Raw genomic sequence first — 9,849 nt, 5'->3', positions numbered from 1 at the left:
ATCAATACATATTTAAATTCCTTTTTTTACTTTATTGTCATTAAGAAACAATACTTTCCTAGTGCACATTGAATTTTTTAAACTATATGATTTTTTGTGGCCATCTTAATCTTTATTTGTTAATAAAAAATTCTTTTATTTCTTCTTGCAGAATCAATGCCGCCACGTCGAAAAGCAAAAACAAGCAAAATCGTAGACTCGGGCGGTAATTCCAAAACTATAATACAATCTAAGTCTCTTCCCTATTTAGAGAATAATGATATTTAATTTCCTAAGTGGATTGTCGATTATTTTAAATCCCCCTCCCAATTTTTCCACCGAGCCCGCTTTAGAGTGTTTTTATAAAATAGTTTTTTTTCCTTGTAAAGTACCTATATGCCTAGAGGCCTTTACTACTTGCCATTCTCAATTATTTTGAAATAATTTTTATCATTTTCTTCTAAAAAAGAACTCCATAAGGGTTTGAAAACTATCTTTTCTTGCAAAAAAAACATCACACTCGACAGAAATCATAAGTTTCTTCTCATAACTTGTGAATAATCAAGACGAAAAAAGATGTTAGCTTTACCTAGTTATTACTTCCAGGGACTTTTTTTAATTGTATATAATATTTTTAAATTACTAATAAAAACTTGCTGTAATTCAGAAAAAAAATCTACTTTAAATTTTTTGGACAATTGTTACAGGCGTAAGACTGATTTGAAAAATTGAAAATAGTGTGAATATTAGCACAGAATTGAAAAAATATAAAATAGGTTTTATGGAATTGATTAAATATGAAGTCGAGGTGTTTATTTTATTTTTTTATACTTTAAAATTTTATCTTTTCTTAGTGAAATCCTGTAAATTCCTGAAAGGTCGTGAATACCAGTTTTAAACTCATGTAATTCTTCGGATACCAGTTTAAAACTTTAGTAATTTTTCTGAAATCATACAAAACTGTTTAAAGCTGGTCAAAATCTCGTTTAATTCAATGGAAAGTTTTAAAATACATTAAATTATTTTTTTTAATACCATTGACATTTTACGATATTAGAATTATTAACTAACGTTCTTTCAAAAATCCGTTAAAATCCTTTTATATCTTTCAAACATCATTGATATGATGTATGCACGTCCATAATCTTGGACAATGTTCTGAAATTCTACTAACCTCTTTGAACACCTTAGAAATCTAGTTAAATTCATTCGAATCGTTTCAAAATATCATAAACTTTTTAAAAAATTTTTGAAAAGCCTTAAAATTTCATTTCATTACATTTATTTTCTAAAATTCTCTTAAAATTACGCCAAAATCCCTTAAATCCATGTCATTGAGTCAATGCAATTGACAGCTCTAAAAATCTTTTTGATTTTAATAGTCTTAGAAAATACCCTAAGCACTCAAAAATTCTTCAAAATGCCTTAAAATGCAAATCTAATTAATTTTGTTACAAATTTGGTCCAGAATACAACTTTGTAGGTTTAAAATTTAACTATTTTGTTAAAAAGTCGCCCCTTTTTTGAAATTTTAATATTTCTGTTGCAAATTTGTCTTTTTGAATATAAAATTTTTTCCATTGAAATGAAAATTTATCTTTTTTCTTAAAAAATTCTTTAATAAAAATTCATCTTGATTGGTTGAAAATTCAACTATTGTTTGAAAAGTTAGTATTTCTGAATTAAAGATTTATTTTTAGATAAAGTTTAATATTTTTAATTTATTTGTTCTCTTTGCTGAAAACTCACCAATTATAGTAGAAAATTAATCTTTTTTGGATAAAATTTAAACTATTTTTTTAAAAATTTAATAAATTTCGACTCTGAATCTTAAGCGTTTCCTTGTTGACATAAATGTCTGTTAAAATATTATGCTCGAATGATTTATATTCTATTCGAAGTTTTTATCGAATAAAATTAAGTGAACAATTTTGTCTCGAAGGGGGGGGGGGGGGGGGGGGGGGGGTCTGATTTTTTACGTCACTTTGGGGTGGAGGTTACAAGCTTTTTGTGATGATCTGTCACGAAGGAGGGGAGCGCTGGAAAAAGTTTTCAAAATAGCGTGACTTAGTTTCAGAATGGTTCCATCAGATGTATGAAAAAAATTTTATCAACATTATTAAAACTTTAAAATAATTAGTAACTATATTTTTTTATACAGAATCAAGTCAACCGCCAAAATGAATCACGCTTGACGATGATTCCACGATCCATTACGAGTTTCGAAAGATTGGAATTTTCGATGAAGGTGGGCTTACTTTTGACCTGCTTCCTGCTAATCGATCAGTAAAAGGTAAGTTAAAAACTGAAATACGATCTTAGACAAATATTAGAGAATTCTATAAAACGTCTAATTTTTTCCTTGCTACGAAAGTTTCATAAGCCACGGTGGTAAGGTAGGAATCTGATATCGTGAAACACTAATGACATTACCTCAAGGCCCTATATCAGAACGTCTAATCGCGTCCGAATTTTGAGGCCGCATGGTTGAATATTTTTGTCTAATTTTTTGAATACCTTATCTAAATAATCATTTCTCAAATCAAGCAGAGCTGGTTTTTCGATAAAATTTTTTAATTTTGTGTAATAATAAAATACGTAGAGAACAATAGAGTCACGCAGTGATAGCTGTACATGCATATCCGCAGCGAGCCTGCTTACCCTCCAAAAAATTCCAGTCAGCCGACTCCCCGCATGAAAATGAATGATCTGGAATGAACGAACCCGGGCATTGCTATGAAATTTCGGCCAGTTAGAAAAACTGACATTATGAGATCATTAAATAATTCAATTTCATTTAAAAGAATTAATCAGTTTTTTATTTACAAGAAATCGAAAAAATATTCATGAAAATCGGTTAATATTTGCAGTAATAATGTGAATCTTTACGAACAAAGAAAAAACAAATCAGTTGTCAACAACGCTATCAGAGAAGTTTTTATTTTAGTTTCAAAAAATAAAAGAGAATATCCCAACGTTTCAGAAATTCACCATTTCCATCACCAGTGGATAACCGATAAAATAGGTATAGTCTAGAATAGTAAATAGATGAATATGTAAAAAAGCTATAATAGTATAATGATCTTAGTAGTTAAAATGGTAAAATTGTTAGATATTATTTTAAAAAAAGAAAAATTTTTTCAGTTAGATTAGGTTATAAAAGAGGAGGGTCAATAAGGCCAGTTTTTGGGCCATCTACAGATTGGCCTCAAATATGTTTTATTTTATTCTTCTAGCTAGGTCTCATAACCCCTTAAAAGGATTTTTCCTGAGAGTGATCTGATTTCAAGATATAGTCATTTTTACGTTCGCATTTTACATGGGTTTTCGCACTTTCATTCAAATCATGCTAAGTTTCACATTGTTAGTATTGCTCACGCAAGATCATACTTGGCCAAAAACTGCGTACGTATATGTGTTACAACATATGTTAAAGCCATCATTTTTCTCGAGGTACTTAGCCTTCAAAATAGGGCTCATTTTTATACTTTATTAGGTTTGTGATCATGAAAGTAGTAAAAATGTCCCATTTTATCAGATTTATTAGGACATCAGAGCTTTCCTTGCTGCCGTAATTCCTCTGTCAACTCTTCGTTTTTCTATGCCAAAAATAGTTGATAAAATCGCATTGGAAAGACCTGTGCGCAACTTGATCAACAATATTGCAAGGCACAAACGCACAGAACGATCTTTTGTCGAACGCACTTGTATTGACAAGTACTGTGCAACGTCACTAAATTGATTTTTTGTCAAACCGGTGAGCCTATAATAATCTTTATCCTCAAGCGCAGATGGATCATTAAAATTCAACCCTGTTTTTCTCGCCTCCTCATGCAAATCATTCAAAAGCTTGGAAATCGACCCAGCGTTCATGTGAGTAAAATCAGAGGTGGCTTATATAGACGCAACAGCCTCTTTTTTAAGAAAACCATTATCAATCAAATGAGAAGCACAGCATCTCGCTTTTGCAGGAATCAAAATACCAGTATCGACGTAAACCTTCAATGCAGCAAAAGATTTGATTCTGATACGATTATTCTTATGATGACAAACAATGCATCTGGATTGAGAAATCATACATCTTCTTATTGGAAGTTTGATTTTCCTACAGTCAGAATCTGAAGTTCCATCTTCACTGGAAGATTCTGAATTTTTATAAATCTGACTCTTACCTGGTTCTAAAACATTTGATAAATCATTTTCAGAAGAACTCATCTCTTTTGCATCGGTAATCCGACGCTTTTTAATCGAAAAGCATCGACAACTATCGCAAACCTTTGACTGAATGGTTTAGGAGCTATTAAAAGCAGTTTTAAGAACATTTAATGCCCGTTCATCCTGAACTACTGATAGATGACTCTTTGGTTTTAAGAATTTGCCGCAACAAGAACACTGTTTTTTCAGCATAATAAGTGGTAATTAAAACTTAATTCGCAAGTAATTATTTCACCTGAAAAAATAAAGAGAATCCGAGACTGATGTACAGAACTATTAAATAATAAGGATTTTAAAAAAAGTGTAGCCTCTCATGCCTCTGAAGTACCTGTACAAAAAACTTACAATCGCTATGAAACTAGTCGATACTGATAAAATAAAACTACAATAAAATAATCTGGAACAGATGTATGTACGGAAGAAGAATAAAGGGGAATATAGCTAAAAGCATCGGCAACAAACGCGAATACCATTTAGAGGGGGAAAACAGTTGAACGTAGCGAAGCGGCAGTCGCACATGAACGATAGCGTTTTGTTTCCTATTCTACTGACTTTGGTTGATTTTAATCTCACTCCTCTTTGCCCAAGGGCGTCAAAGTGGCTAACACCGGCAGTAAATGTTTCTTAAGAAAAATAACTTAAAAATAATAAATTAATAACAATAAATTTATACCTAAAAATAATACGCTCGGTTTTTCATAAAGTATAAAAATAAGCCCTATTTTGAAGGCTAAGTACCTCGAGAACAATGATGGCTTCAACATATGTTGTAACGCATATACGTGCGCAGTTTTTGGCCAAGTATGATCTTGCGTGAGCAATACTAACAATTTGAAACTTAGCATGATTTGAATAAAAGTGCGAAAACCCAGGTAAAATACGAACTTAAAAATGACTATATCTTGAAATCAGATCACTCTCAGGAAAAATCCTTTTAAGGGGTTATGAGACTTAGTTAGATGAATAAAATAAAACATGTTTGAGGCCAATCTGTAGATGGCCCAAAAACCGGCCTTATTGACCCTCGTCCTTTGTTTAAAAGTTAAAAATAAAGGTTAATATTTTTTATGAGAGCAGGATGGAAAACCATCTTGCTCTGATAAGGACGACTCCAAAAGTGACAGCCCGTAAGGAAAGTAACCTATCCTAGCATAAATCGAAAGAAAAGGGAGCCAATTATAAAACAATGCAAATAGAGGGATGGGAAGCATTAAGAATGTTGAAACTAGCAAGATAGTTTCTATTGATGAATTAACATATTTTTATTTTCTTATATTTGGATATTGTTGTTAATAGTATTGTGAGAAAATAAAAAGAAATATTTAAGAAAAGAATTATTTTAATGAAAGAATTCAAGGATAGACTATTGCATGATTCATTAAGGTAGTCTATATCAGTGATTTTAATAATGAAATTATCTAGTTCTTTTTTTAACAAAAACCATTGCAGCGAAGGATCTTTTCATAGGATTACTCCTATAAAAAATAAAGCGAAACAAATTCTATTTGTTTAAACAATTAAAAATTATTGAAATTATGTTAATAAACATTTCACTAGACTATCACTGATAACACCGGCACACAAACAAGCGGTCTGTCCGACAGACTACACTAGCATATCTATATGTTTTTGGGGTCACTGAATTCGTACCCGGTGTTCAAATAACCAAGTTGGCTCGTATTTTTCTGAAAAACGAAAAAAAGACGTAAAATCGACAAAAATAGCGATTTTTCAGGTATATTTTTGCAAAAAAAATATATATTTTCTTGCCCGATGGACTTACCCAACATATTTATATGTCTTTTGGGACGCTGAATTCGAATTTGAGACCCAAATACCCAATTTGGCTCATAATTTCTCGAAAATCGCACAAATAGATGTAAAATTGGCGAATCCAGCGGTTTTTCGTGCATATTTTTGCAAAAAAAAATATATTTTTATCCCCGGTGGACTTATCCAGCATGTCCTTATGTTTTTGGGGTCACTGATTCTGAATCCGGGGTTCAAATAACCCAGTTGGCTGCTATTTTCTGCATTTGCATATAAATAAGTTTCCAAACAACCTGGGAGACTTTAGTGAAGTGCAAGGCGAACGTTTCCACCAGGATATAAAAGAGATAGAGAGGCGATATCAGGGATGTTGAGATATCAACATGATGGCTGACTGCTGTTGAAGTTTAAAATGAGATCAAATCAATCAAGGTACCAAACGAGAGCAAAACCCTCTACGTAGGTTTTTTGAAGACAAAAGGGTTCGACACAAGCAATATAAAGAAAAACAAATAAAATAAAAGAACCCTATAAGCGTGAGCGGCAAGGGGACTCACGGTAATAAAGCACCCCAAAGGGAACAGAATTTATTACGTCCACGTCGTTTTTCCTGGGTAACGCTAAAAGTAAACAGAACTTATTTACAAAAAATCCTACTATTGCCATGCAAGGAGACTAACGCAAATTAAAAACCACGAAACGTGAGACGCAAAGGGAATCTAAAGTAAACGACAATCCCAGTCGAGGAAGATAAAGGTTTAAAGGTTTTCGTCGATCTTATGTCTAATTATGCGTTTTTCAATAAAATATGAGCCAACTAGGTTATTTAAACCCCGGATTTAGAATCAGTGAGCCCAAAAACATAAGGATATGCTGAATAAGTTCACCGGGGATGAAGATATATATTTTTTGCAAAAATATGCACGAAAAACCGCTGTTTTCGTGTTTTCGTCGATTTTACCTCAATTTTTGCATTTTTCGATCAAATATGAGCCAACTGGGTTATTTCGACCCCGAATTCGGATTCAGCGATCCCAAAAAACATGAGAATATGCTGATTTAGACCACCGCGCATGAAAAATTTTGTTTGTTGCAAAAGTATACAAGAAAAATCGCTGTATTCGCCGATTTTCGAAAAAGTATGAGGCAAATTGGTTATTTGAGCCTCAGATTCGAATTTGGCGACCTGAAAGATATATAAACATGTTAGTTAAGTCCACCGGGCAAGAAAATATATTTTTTTTGCAAATATATACCTGAAAAATCGCTGTTTTTGTCGATTTTACGTCTATTTTTTCGTTTTGCAGAAAAATACGAGCCAACTTGGTTGTTTGAACACCGGATTCGAATTCAGCGACCCCAAAAACATATAGATATGGTAGTGTTGTCTGCCGGGCAAACCACTTTTTTTTGTGCCGGTGTAATTTTTAGGAGAAAAAACCAATTTTTGAACAAAAAAATATTTAAACAAAGTCCATTTGTTTATATAATTAAAAATTAATTAACCAATGATAATAAATATTCCACTAGGTCAATATTAATAATTTTAAGTAAAAAAAGACAAGAGTACAGTGTTTAAAAAGTCGATTTTATGAATAATTGACATTTTTGGTTTTAAGGTTAGTTTTTAGTGTCTCGTGAGGGTGTGTTTGGTGTGTCAAAGACATATGTCTGATACATAAAATTCTTTGTTAGATAATTCTCTACAGAATTGTAAGCTATTTTCTAAGATACGATGATGGTAAAGTCTAGTGAATGTGGTTCTAGTTGTCTTCTATGTAAAATTCTTTTATGTAACATTCATGAGCCCACGCTGGACAGCTTTTCCTGTCTGGATAATATGGTAAAAGAAAAATTGGTTGCGCTTTATTGCAACCCGAGATTTTTATCTTATCTTTAATCTTAACCTCAATTGAAGTTTCAGCCTTTCCAATATTACTGATTTTGATAGAAGCAAAGCTTTGCATTCTGTGTCTTCTAATAACTGCTAAGAATGTGAAAAGCATTGCAAACAAATCTTGATACCACTTGCGGATTCAAGGTGTGGTCGCATCTGGGGTGAGCTGGTCTTAATATCGGAATTACTTTCAAAAACCTTTGTATTCTAACGTTGTTGGTGATCAAGAATCTGAAATGAAGGATAACGCAGACCTGGTACAGTCAACTGTGCTGTACGAAAAGCCTTTCTTGTACTCTTAAGTAAGAAACTTGTGATTCTTAGGAACATTTTACTTATAAGGATTCATAGAGTTGCGTAGAGAAAAGGTCTGCTATTTAATAAGAGCCGCATCATGGTTCTTCATCAATGAGTCTTCAATAGCTACATAGATATTTCAAATGAGATTTCTAGAAATCCTTTTTTCTATAATGCTTGCCAGACAACATCCCAGTCGCCAGGGTAAGGTGTCTCCAAAGTGGACGCAGGTCTCTATTACAAGAAAGGAGGGTATTCAGGTTTGACTCAAAATAAATTGATTCTTAGATCGGAATTGATTGAGAAACAGGCTACCAAGCTTAACTAGCATTCCCAATATAGTCGAGCCTCTCAACAAACCGCCTCTCAATAGGGCGCCTTCCCCCCCAACTACACTCGAACGTTACCACTGCTTCTAGCCTCCGCGTTCCCAAGGACGATTTAGAAGCACTGTCTCTCAATAGGGCGCTCGAAATTAAAATAAATATGATTATGCATTGTACTTATACACATTTATATTGCACATCCTAGTAAGTATGTACTGAGAAATAATTATATTTTTCTTTAAAAGAAATACATATTAGTGCATACATAGTTTGACAATCAGATTCATCATTGTAATCCGAAAGACATTTTTTATTCAACATACTAAAGCATATGCATTTTTTCTTTTCTATTTATCAGAAAATTGTAGGGAATGAATCGTTTAGACATGCATTTGTTAGAATGAAAATATACATACAATAATCATTAATTTATAGATTATTTTAAAATGAGTGTCAAATATATTTCACCTTAAACGGACTGTTTGTATCCAGCATACTACATTTGTGTATTAGGGTGGTATAAAAGACGCCTTCTCACCAGGTGCCCGAAATATGGTCCAAAAATTAAAAAACTACATTTTTACGTATTATTGTTAATTTTCAGTCATTTCTGCCATTTTTTAAATATAAATAATTACAAATGCACAATTTAAACATCCACTATGACTTTAAAAAATGTGTAATTGTTTAAATAAATGTAACTTATTTAAACATTTTCAAAATATCTAGAAATTGAGCAAGATACGAGGTGTGTTCAAAAAGTAAGGTGACTTTTCAATTTTTGCGGGCTACGTACATTCAAGTTTTAGATTTTTTGTTTTGTTGCGTTGGTACACTCGTCTCGATCATATATTCACAGATTTCACTATATATAGCTCGTCTTGTTTTTCTGGCAGAGGCGTAAAAGTTTAGAAGGGTTTGGTGTGCTCGGCGATTTTCTTCTTACGAAAAAAATGGAGCAAAGAGTTTGAATTAAATTTGGTGTGAAAAATGGAATCCAATGCTGTAAAACTCTTGAAATGTTGACAGTTGCATACGTAGAGTCTACTCTGAGTAAGAAAAATGTGTATAAGTGGTACAAGTTGTTCCAAGAAGGCCGAGAGGATGTCGAAGACGAACCTCGCCCTGGACGTCCCAGCACGTCAACAACAGATGAAAAAGTTCAAGCAGCGGAACAAATGGTGTCGAAAAATTGCCGAATTACCATCAGAGAAGTTGCTGAAGATGTTGGCATATCGGTTGGCTCATGCCATGCTATCTTTTCGGACGTTTTGGGCATGAGACGTGTGTCAGCGAAATTTGTTCCAAAACTGCTTAATTTTGATCAAAAAATCCATCGCATGACTATCGCTCAGGAGATGTTGA

This window comes from Belonocnema kinseyi, chromosome 6, assembly GCF_010883055.1.
Source record: "Belonocnema kinseyi isolate 2016_QV_RU_SX_M_011 chromosome 6, B_treatae_v1, whole genome shotgun sequence".
Lineage (NCBI taxonomy): Eukaryota > Metazoa > Arthropoda > Insecta > Hymenoptera > Cynipidae > Belonocnema > Belonocnema kinseyi.
The sequence above is the reverse complement of the archived record's forward strand: the minus strand, read 5'-3'. Positions refer to the sequence as shown.